Below are 11,707 nucleotides of genomic sequence, written 5' to 3' on the forward strand. Positions count from 1 at the left end.
GTTTGACCACCTATGACAACCTACTTCACATCGTTGTAAAGGTGATATTTTCTACTTTCCTTGCCATGTTTTGCTTTCGATATACTTCCTACAGAAGGGAGATATTAACTTTGAAATAAAACGTTGGTCTTTTTTCCAAATATTTTTTTCACATTCCGACCGCTAATAATATCCGACCATTATCAAAAATCAAAAGGTTTTTTCCTCTGTGGGACCTCCAATAACACCCAAAATTTCGTGACGATCCGATCAAAATTACCACCTGTAGCGTGATTACAAAAAAATGAAAAAATGGGATGTATTGCCGACTATTGTGATATCTCCGTTATGCGGCCACCTACGACAACCTACTTTGCATCACTGTAAAGATGGGATTTTTTACTTTCATAGTCGGACTTTGTTTTTGGAAGATCCCCAACCGAAGCTGTGATATTCGTCATTATTACTAAAATCGCAAAAATAAAAAGTTGGGTTCTATTAGCGGCTATTGCGATATATTCGTTGTTTGATCACCTACGAGAACCTACTTTACATCATTAGAAAGGCGATATTTTCTACTTTCATGGCCAGGTTCTGCTTTTGGTATATCCCATATTGAAGCTGAGATATTTGCTTAGGAGAAAAACGTTGTCTTTTTCTCCAAATAAGTTTTTTGACCATTACGACCCCTAAATATTATCCGACCATCACCAAATTCAATAGGCTTCTTCATCTGTGTGACCCCCATTAACCCTCAAAATTTCGTGACGATCCGATCAAAATTGCGACCTGTAGCGTGATTTCCAAAAAAGTGGAAAAATTGGATGTATTACCGACTATTGCTATATCTCCGTTATTTTGTCACCTACGCCGACCTAGTTTACATCATTGTAAAGATGGGACCTTCTTCTTTCATAGTTAGGCTTTACTTTTGGAAAGTCCCCAACCAAGGCTGTGATATTCGTCATTATAATTAAAATCGCAAAAATGAAAATTTGGGTTTTATTTGCGACTATTGTTATATCTTCGTTGTTTCATCACCTACGAGAACCTACTTTACATCCTTAGAAAGGTGATATTTTCTACTTTCATTGTCAGGTTTTGCTTTTGGTATACCCCGTATAGAAGCTGAGATATTCGCTTTGGAAATAAACGTTGTCTTTTCATCCACATAAGTTTTTTGCCTATTCCGACCCTTAAATATTATCCGACCATCACAAAAATCAATAGGCTTCTTCCCCTCCGGGACCCCCATCAACATCCAAAATTTCGTGACGATCCGATCAAAATTGCGACCTGTAGCGTGATTACAAGGTTTAGATGGACAGACGGACAGACGGACAGACGGACGGACGGACGGACTGACGGACGGACACACATAGCCAGATAGACTCAGCTCGTCGAGACATTCATTTTGGTATATATAAGAATGGGTCTACGACCATTATTTCGATGCGTTACAAACTTTTTGGCCAAAACCAACTTATAATACCCTCCCCACATAGTGGTGTAGGGTATAAAGACCACATGCACTTGCAATTTAATTTTTTCCAAATTTGAATACTTATTGTGAGACACAACAACTGGTTTATTGAACTTCTAAAGTGTCCCTGAAATGTTTAATGTTAACGATCTTGTTTTAATTTATATATAATTAATGGACACTTCCGGTAAATAAATGTTTATTTTTGTGTGTCGTTTTGTTTGTCAATTCGGTTAAAAATTGCTTCCAGTCTTACCACTTTTTGGGGTTAAGGAACACATTGTAGGTCAAAAATGGTAAGAAATGGTAAAAATGGTAACCTCAGGTAAGTAAAGGAATACAACTAATACCTACTTTTTCTCCATCGGATTTTTTTTCGTGAGGATTTTTTGTTTGTGATAGGAAAGAAGGAAAAAGAGAGAAATTCCGCACGGAATTTTAATTTTTGATTGGACTGATTATGTATCACTTAAAGCGCTCGGCACATACGGTGCGTTGAGCGTTGTGTTACAACAACCACATGAAAAAAGTGTAAGTGAAGCCAAGTTTTTTGAAAAACAACAACATGGCTGACGCATTAAAGTTAAACATAATTTAACTGTTTTGGGACAACGCGTGTCCCAACGTGTCACTAAACGGACCGTATGTGCCGAGGGCTTAAGCGTTCGGCACATACGATGCGTTGAGCGTCGAGCTACAACAACCACATGAAAAATGTGTAAGTGATACCAAGTTTTTTGAAAAACAACAACATGGCTGGCGCATTAAAGTTAAACATAATTTAACTTTTTTGGGACAACGCATGTCCCAACGTGTCACTAAACGGACCGTATGTGCCGAGCGCTTTAATGGCCCCGGCACATACGGTACGTTGTGCGTTGCGTCACGCGTTAAAAACAACAACCACATGAAAAAAATGTAAGTGATGCCAAGTTTGTTCTTGAAGTTTTCATGTGGTTGTTGTAACGCGACGCACAACGTACCGTATGTGCCGGGGCCATTAGGCCTCGGCACATAAGAAGCATGGCATTCTTATACTATGTTTACATTTACGAAATCCACTCTATTTCAACTGCAAGCCATTGTGAAATATCCCAAAATAAATAAAATGCATTTATTATTTGTGTAAAACAAGAACACAAAGAACTTTATTATATAAACACAAATTAAAAAAGTTTCCATTAAATTCAATCACATTTGAGCTTACTTCCTCCGTTCTCGATTTAATCAAAGTGCATCTGATTTTCTTTCATCATCCTAAAGGTTTTTTATGTTGCCTTCCCATCACTAGTTCAGCTTTCGACATGGACTCCAACTCCACTCCATTAAAAATTTCCGTCTCGTGAATTGCCGCAAAAAATTTCGCAACTTAAGTTGTAATTTTTTTTGGTTTGTTCCTTTACTTTTGAAAATGGTAAAACTGGCAAAAGTAGCAAAAGTTTTAATCTACTTCCATATGAATTGTATGGTGTCTGAAGTAAAGGAACGCTTTTCGAGTAAAAAGTTGTAAAACTTGAAGATTCTTGCACGTAAAGGAACAGGGCTTTTATTTTATAACAAATTCTTCGAAATGTATACACTCTTGTTTATGAAATGTGTAGGGATCAACCAACATTTTTTTCTGTAGGGGTCATGGCACAATTACACAGGTAGTGGCATCGTAAAATTTTGAATATGTTATGTCAAAACTTTCTTTATGTTGTTGGGGAAATTACAACAAAAATATTTTTTTTATAAAGGGATTTGACTTTTCATATTCGATCAGCTGGTGTGATACCACTACCTGGTAGTTCTGCCATGGTAGGGGTCTCTACAGCAACTGCTTATAAAATGTATCGAATTTGAGTGCATTTTTCATAACTCTGTTGGACTACATCGAAAGATGTTGTGAAATCATAACTCCAATTGCACAACTTCCAACATTTTTTGCTGTGTAAAAATGAAAGAAAATGGAAGGAAAAAACTACCCAGCAAAAAGTTTGCATCCGCGGATACAGTTGAATCACTACAAGTGTACAGTACACTTGCCGTTGGAGTACATCTTTTCCTATGAATTCACTTATGAATTTTACAAGGGAGCGCGCAGCTAGGATGCACTCCATTTTGCTTCCACAGCACTCAGCTAGGATGCACTCCATTTTCGATCCAAATCACAGCTTTTGATAAAGTGTTTTGGATTGAATTTAAAGGCACTCTTCGGATTGCATTTTTAGTCAGTCTAAAGATGCAATAAAAATGCAAGCCATTGCGAAATATCCCAGAATAAATAAAATGCATTTATTATTTGTGTAAAACAATAATACAAAGAACTTTATTATATAAAAACGCATTAAAAAAGTTTCCATTAAATTCAATAACATTTGAGTTTACTTTCTCCGTTCTCCAATTAATCCAAGCGCGCTTGACTTTGCTTCATCATCCTAAAGTCCTCGGCACATACGGTGCGTAGAGTGTCGCGTTACAACAACCACATGAAAAAAGTGTAAGTGGTGCCAAGTTTTTTGAAAAACAACAATATGACTGCCGCATTAAAGTTAAACATAATTTAATTTAATTGTGCGTTGCGTTACAACAACCACATGAAAAAAGTGTAAGTGAAGCCAAGTTTTTGACGCATTAAAGTTAAACATAATTTAACTGTTTTAGGACAACGCGTGTCCCAACGTGTCACTAAACGGAGCGTATGTGCCGAGGGCTTAAGGGTTTTTATGTTGCTTTCCCATCACTAGTTCAGCTTTCGACATGGACTCCAACTGCACTCCACTCCATTTGAAATTTCCGTGTCGTGAAGTACCGCACAAGTGCTCGCAACTTATGTTTTTATTTTTTTATTTTATAACAAACTCTTATTTTATGATCTCGCCAGCGGCGGGTAGGGATCAACCAACTGTTTTTATGTAATCGTGCTAGTCTGACCATCGACTTACTTGATGTAAGCATACCCAGCAAAAAGTTTGCATCCGCGGATGCAGTTTAATCACTACAAGTATACGGTACATTTGTCGTTGGAGTACATCTTTTCCTATGAATTCACTTATGAATTTTACAAAAGAGCGCGCAGCTAGGATGCACTCCATTTTGCTTCCGCAGCACACAGCTAGGATGCACTCCATTTTCGATCCAAATCACGGCTTATTTTTTTTTTTTTCATTTCATTTATTAATATGTCATTTCGCTTTAACAATGGGGTACATATATACAAAGAGTTTAGGATAAAACAATTCCTTTTCTACTTAATTATTATAAATAGTTTGTAACATTATGAGTAATGATTTTACATTGTGAGTTTATATAAGGAAAAAATAATAAAAACCTTAATAATAATTGACTAGAATAAGGGGGGGGGGGGGGGTGGTTTCAGGATTTTGAATCCTTTTATGAAACGAGTTCATTGATGTGAACATAGCAAGAAGAAATACATCTTGCTTCAAATTTGGTTCTAGATGTTTCCAGTTTGTCTTTCACGAGCAGGAATCCGGACAGAGTATGCAGCCTTTGTGTAGAATAATGCCAAGGAAGATTAAATATCATTTTGAGCAGTTTGTTTTGGACAACTTGTAGTTTCTTTACATGGCTGTTTGCTACAGATGAGAAGAGTGGAGCACAATAAAAAATGATGGGCAGGAATATGGATTTAAGAATCAGCTTCTTGTTCTCAATATTTAAAGTCGATTTACGGTTGATTAACGGATACATCATTCTGGTTATTTTGTTTGATTTATCCACGACGTAAGATATATGATCACCAAAATTTAATTTACGGTCCAGAATCACTCCTAAATATTTTACATTGGCATTCCACTCAATGTTGTGATTTAAGAAACAAAGAGGATTTTGAGGTAGGAAACATGATTTACGCTTCCGCGAAAAATAAATGGCTTGTGTTTTCTCAGGATTTACTAGAATTTTCCATTTATTAAAATATTCATTCAGTTTGGTTAGTCCTTCTTGAAGATGCATAGAGATTACATTAGAATGTGTTCCGGAACATATTATTGCTGTATCGCCAGCAAAGACAGATATATTACAAAAACTAAGGTCGGGGATATCAGCAGTGTATATGTTGTATAATATGGGCGACAAACATGATCCTTGTGGACATCCATTTGGTATAGATACCTGTCTAGATTTAGTGTTTCCGATGTGAACACGGAAACATCTATTTTTATGTAACTGTTTATAATTTTTATAATCTGTAGGGGAAAGCCAAACTTGTGCATCTTGAAAATTAGTCCATTATGCCACACTCCGTCAAATGCCGCCTTTATATCTAAGAGCACCATACCCGTAGATAATGAATCATTAAAATTATTTTTCACCATTTTCGTAATCTTCACTAGAGGGTGGCAGGTGTTGAGTTGCCTTCGGAAACCGTATTGTTGTTGAGGTAATATATTGTTACACTCTATGAAATTATTAATCTGCTCCTGTATTACTTTTTCATAGATTTTGCTAACACATGACAATAGGCTTATGGGTCTGTAGGATTTAGGATCTTTAAATGGTTTATGTATTTTGTGGATTGGAACTATTTTGGAAAGTTTCCACTCTTTGTGGAAATAGCACAATTTTAGACACGCATTTAGTATATTTGTTAAATACATAACTCCTTTCTTCGGCAACATTTTTAGGCATTTATTGTTTATTCCATCATTCCCTGGTGACTTTTTATTTTTCAGGTTCTTTATATACGTAGAAACCTTACTGCATGTCGTGTAATGTATGTCGTTTGAACTTGGTAGGGATGCATCGACTAAGTTTACTGTGCTCATTACTTCTCTAATAGTATCTACATCGCTAAGTGACGAAGAAATTGAATGATTTAAAAGGAAATTTGATGCTAATGCTTCGCATTTTTCTTCCTGGGTATAATACGTTTCATTGCCCACTCTAAGATTAGGAATAATATTGGCTTTTTTCTTAAGTAACTTAGATATTTTCCAAAATGGCGACGAGGCTTTGTCCAAGCTCGTTAACATTCTATTCCAGTTTTCATTTCGGAAGTTTGATAATTCAGCAGATATCCTTTTATTAATAATATTCATTTGACATCTGTCATGAGGATCTCTATACCGTTTCCAATTTCGCTTGTAGATATTCCTGAATTGAATCATTTCTTTTATGTGCTGAGGAATTTGATTTAATTTGCTCTTGAATTTACATTTGGGTACGCTTATTTCGATAGCATCTTTTATAATATTTGTAAAATTTGCCACCATATCATCGATGATTGATTCTGAAATATCTTCCACTTGTCTTATATCAGAATTTCTTGAAATATAGCTTCTAAAAAGATTCCATTTTGCTCTGTTGAAGTTGTAAAACAAATTTTCAGACTTCTCAGCATTGAAATTAATCTCAAATTTGACAGGCAGATGATCAGAAGCCAAATTGTTCACTGCCTTTACAGAGCGAATAAATGTAGGTATATCTGTAAGCAATATATCTAGAGTTGATGATTGTCTCCTAGAGTCAGCAGGTACATAGGTACAGTCAGGTGGGAACATTATATGATAACTGCTTGTTACTAACTTATCATAGAGTAAATTTCCCCAAACATTACTCCTTTGGCATCCCCAATGCTGATGTCTACAATTAAAATCTCCTCCAAGAATGAAATTTTTGGTGTTTGTTAATTTATGAATATCGGATAAGAAATTCATTTTACGCTCTGTTTCACGAGAACCTCCGGGGAAGTAGCAAGAAAAAATATCTATTTCGGCACAATCAGAATATATTTTGATTCCAATATTTTCTATAAGCTTGGTATTCCTAGGCCGAATCAACTTGTGGTGAATACCTTTTTTAATAAGAATTGCAACTCCACCACCTCTCCTTTCTTGGCGATCGTTGCGGTAACAAATATAGTTTTGATTTTTAATGGAGACGCTTGCAGTTAGCCATGTCTCACAAATAAGGCATATGTCTATTTCATGTGAATTGAGAAAATTAAATGGTTCATCTTTCTTATTTCGAATTCCTCTGGAATTCCAAGAAATTATTTTTAGTTGATTAATCATTTTAAAAATTTAAAGGCAACGCTAGTTACAGCCTCGAACTGGTCTTCCTTTGTCTTGCAATTTCACGGCTTAAGATGCAGTGCTTTGGATTGAATTTATATGCATTCTTCGGATTGCATTTTTAATACTATGTTTACATTTACGAAAACCACTCGATTTCAACTGTCAATTCCTTTGCCTATACGTCAAATGAAAACTCATCTGAAATCGACTGGATTTCATTTGACGTTTGAGCAATGGAATTGACAGTTGAAATCGAGTGGATTTCGTAAATGTAAACATAGTATAATCCGTCTAAAGACGCAATTAAAATGCAAGCCATTGCGAAATATCCCAAAATAAATAAAATGCATTTTTTATTTGTGTAAAACAAGAACACAAAGAACTTTATTATATAAACACAAATTAAAAAAAAAGTTTCCATTAAATTCAATCACATTTGAGCTTACTTCCTCCGTTCTCAATTTAATCCAAACGCACCTGTTGTATGTTGCCTTCCATCACTAGTTCAGCTTTCGACATGGACTCCAACTCCACTCCATTGAGAATGTCCGTCTCCAACCCCACTCCATTAGGAATGTCCGTCTCCAACCCCACTCCATTAAGAACGTCCGTCTCGTGAATTACCGCAAAAATGTTCGCAACTTATTGTTACAAAACTAAAAAGTTTTTACAATTTTTACGACTTTTACACATTTTACCCGAAAACCCGTACCCGTACACAAAAAACTTGTAAAATGTTCACTTCTCTTTGAACAAAAATGGCGCTGAATGACGCTCTCTTTAAAAACTTTTTACTCGACAAATTTGAGCGTGTAAGGGCGAAACCTATAGCTCTGCGTGTTGCGTGTGCGTTCAAAAATACAAAAAAAAAAATACATGTATTTATTGTTGTTTTCAATTTGAAATACATGTATTTTGTTTTTGTATTTATAAACGCACACGCAGAGCTATAGGTTTCGCCCTTAAAAATAGTAACATGGATGCCGGCGTCTGATTGGCTGGTACGTCGACTTCGACATTTGTTCCAGCTTTTTTGACATTTTTTCCTTTTTAGCGTTCCCGAACTTGTAGAAAAACACTTTTGTGTGACAACAATTTTTCTCTCTTTCTCTCTTTTACGAGTTTTAATATTAAAAAGTACGAGAACAAAGCTTAAGTTGTTATTTTTTTATTTTATAACAAATTCTTCGAAATGTATACACTCTTGATTATCTTTTGAAGAAATGTGTAGGGATCAACCAACTGTTTTTTTTCTGTAGGGATCTCTACAACAACTGCTTATAAAATGTATCGAATGGAGTGCTTTTCATAACTCTGTTGGACTACACCGAAAGATGTTGTGAAATCATAACTCCAATTGCACAACATCCAAAATGTTTTGCTGGGTACAATTGCTATGAGAGCTGTAGTGCGATTCTGTAACTCCTTAACGACAGAATTAACGACGAATGTCGGTAGTTAACGATAGTTGTCGGTAAGTGCTATTCTGTATACCAATTTTAACGATTATTGTCGGTAAAATATGTCGTTAATTACCGAAAATTGTTGTTAAGTTAACAACCAAAAAATGTAGTCGTTAAGACTTAACGACAGTCCCTTATGGCAATATTTAGCAGATTTCTTAGCTGATTTATGTTAATATGGCGGGTATAGAAGGTAAACTCCGCTTATTCAGGACAATTTTTCCTAAGGCATATATACATATATGAAGGCATATACATATGAAGGCTACGCTAAAAAGTACACCAATTTCATAAAGAAGAAAAACATTAGCTAAAGCTTCAGAAGGACTCAAAGGTGGGACTGTTATAAAGGACCTACTCAAAGAATTGCATACTGCTTTCTAGAAGACTTCCGTTGACATTAATGCAGTATTGAGGACAAAACGTGTATAGTATTGTTTTAACTATCTTTAAATATGTAAAGTCAAATGACGGTATCGTGTATCCACGAACATCACAGAAGGAGCTTAAGTCATGTAAAATTTCAAAGCTCAATCTTCATATGATGAAACTAGCTCTTCTCTTTTTCGCTGTTCCAATTTCCTGACACACCCCAAAATATGACCTTAACTTTGTAATTAGAAAAAACTGCGCTTTAAATACCAATAATATTCCACCATTTTTATTTTTTTTAAATCACACGCACAATAAGTAGTGACCTTCTGACCAATGATCCGGAATGATTAGTTTTACTTTTTATCGTAGAATACTCGCTTAAAAAATACTGAAACCATCTTAAGAAAATCTTCTTTGCTGTAATCTGTAGAGCCAACTTCGCAGCACCATGCCCTCGTAAAAATTATGACTTCTTTCACGTAGTCCCTCCCGTATCACTTGCACTCACGATTCAACTACTTCTGGCTACAAACACGTTGCTGGGTTTTTTCGTTCATAAATATATCCTGAAACAAAACCACCAAAATCTATACATTGGTCATTAGTCGCCTAGAAATACACACATACATACTTGACGCTTTAGGGATTGACGATACCCTTGATACTTGCAGACTCTTATCTAAGGCACATTCCGTCAAGAAGCAGTCATTTGTTCCTCCTTTAAGCGCTTTTTATTTTAAAGTCGCGAAGAAATAAAGTTTTTAATGTATAAATACATTTGTAAATATTAAAATATTATAATAATTGACATTTGTCATTCCATCGATATTCGTCGGTAATGGCCCCGGCACATACGGTACGTTGTGCGTTGCGTTAGACCAAAACTTAAAACTCGACGCCTGACGTGTGCGTACAAAAATACAAAAACAAAATACATGTATTTGTTTTTGTTTTCAATTTGAAATACATGTATTTTGTTTTTGTATTTTTGTACGCACACGTCAGGCGTCGAGTTTTAAGTTTTGGTCTCACGCGTTAAAAACAACAACCACATGAAAAAAATGTAAGTGATGCCAAGTTTGTTCTTGAAGTTTTCATGTGGTTGTTGTAACGCGACGCACAACGTACCGTATGTGCCGGGGCCATAAGAGTTAACGATTTCTACAATCGTTAACATTAAGTTACAGAATAGCACATTCGTTAACTCAACCGAATAGTCCCAAATTTACATTAGGCGAGTTTACTTGCGGCAATTGTCAGTTTGATGGAGAGAGAGGTGAGGCATATGGTAACCCTTTACCTCTCAGCCCCCTTCTCTCACCTACAAACTGACAATTGCCGCAAGTAAACTCACCTAATGTAAATTAGGACATATTTTTGTTAACTACCGATGTCGGTTCGTTATTCAAAAAAATTACAGAATCGCACTACAGGGGCTCAATTCTGTTTCTGTGAAAATGTGAAATAAAAAAAATTATAAAGAAAATAAATGTCAAATGAAAAATATTATAAAGGAAATATTTTTCATTTCAAATTTTCACAGAACTAGAATCCAGCCCCAGTTCACAACTTTTGCTACTTTTACTATTTTTAAAAGTAAAGGAACAGACCAGTAGTGCGATTCTCTAACACATTTTTTTAATTTACCGACAAAAATCGGTAAAATAAAAACGCAAAATTTTAAAGGAAAGTTTAAATAAAAGTTGACAACACTCGTGCTATTGGTAGAACTTTACGACAGCTTTTAATTCGTCGCTAACTTACCGAAAAACAGCGATAATTACCGGAATTATAAGCATTTTAATTTAACCGACATTTGTCGTTAACTCAAAAAATGAGTTAGAGAATCGCACTACTGGATAAGTTGTTTTTAAGAGAGGATATGATTTCTTGTTGTTGTTCACTTACCTATAAATAATAACAAGAAACAAAGTTATTAACATAATCCACTTGGAACTTTTATACAACTTACCTTAAATGTATTCAACATTTTCCCCGAGATCCTTAATCAAATTTGCAACTTTTGCATGATTGTTCAAGCATTTTGGCAATTTGCGCAATCTCGATCATTTTTCACGTAAAAAATTGTCTATGCTATGGAACACACACTGTCACATTTGAAGAGAAATCCTTTTGATATTAAATAGTTTTTTACTTTTATCATTATTCACATCATAAAGAATTTTTCTTTTTTAACTTGCTGTCGTTCCTTTTTCCAAAACGGTTAATGAGAATTAAAAAAGCCGCGCGGCTTTCTCTCCAAAGTCCATTGAAAATATTTTAACGGCGTCAAAATAACTTTGCTGTGAACCATAATAAACAAAGTAGATGCTTCGGCAAACAGTTATAAAAATGTCAAATATTTCAAAATTTGTTAAAAAGTT

The 11,707-nt window shown here is 35.2% G+C and overlaps 1 long non-coding RNA gene across 1 annotated transcript; it reads right to left on the reverse strand.

The window, feature by feature from the left end:
* Window positions 1-9,581: 9,581 nt before the first annotated feature.
* Window positions 9,582-11,707, reverse strand: LOC141397290 (uncharacterized). Its single transcript, XR_012411353.1, has 3 exons — window positions 11,296-11,707; window positions 9,955-10,050; window positions 9,582-9,889 (listed from the first exon to the last, which is right to left on the reverse strand). It is a non-coding gene; the product is annotated as an uncharacterized lncRNA (long non-coding RNA).

The sequence above is a fragment of the Musca autumnalis genome, unplaced genomic scaffold (genome assembly GCF_047663935.1).
Source record: "Musca autumnalis isolate F117 unplaced genomic scaffold, ASM4766393v1 scaffold_1, whole genome shotgun sequence".
Taxonomy (NCBI): domain Eukaryota; kingdom Metazoa; phylum Arthropoda; class Insecta; order Diptera; family Muscidae; genus Musca; species Musca autumnalis.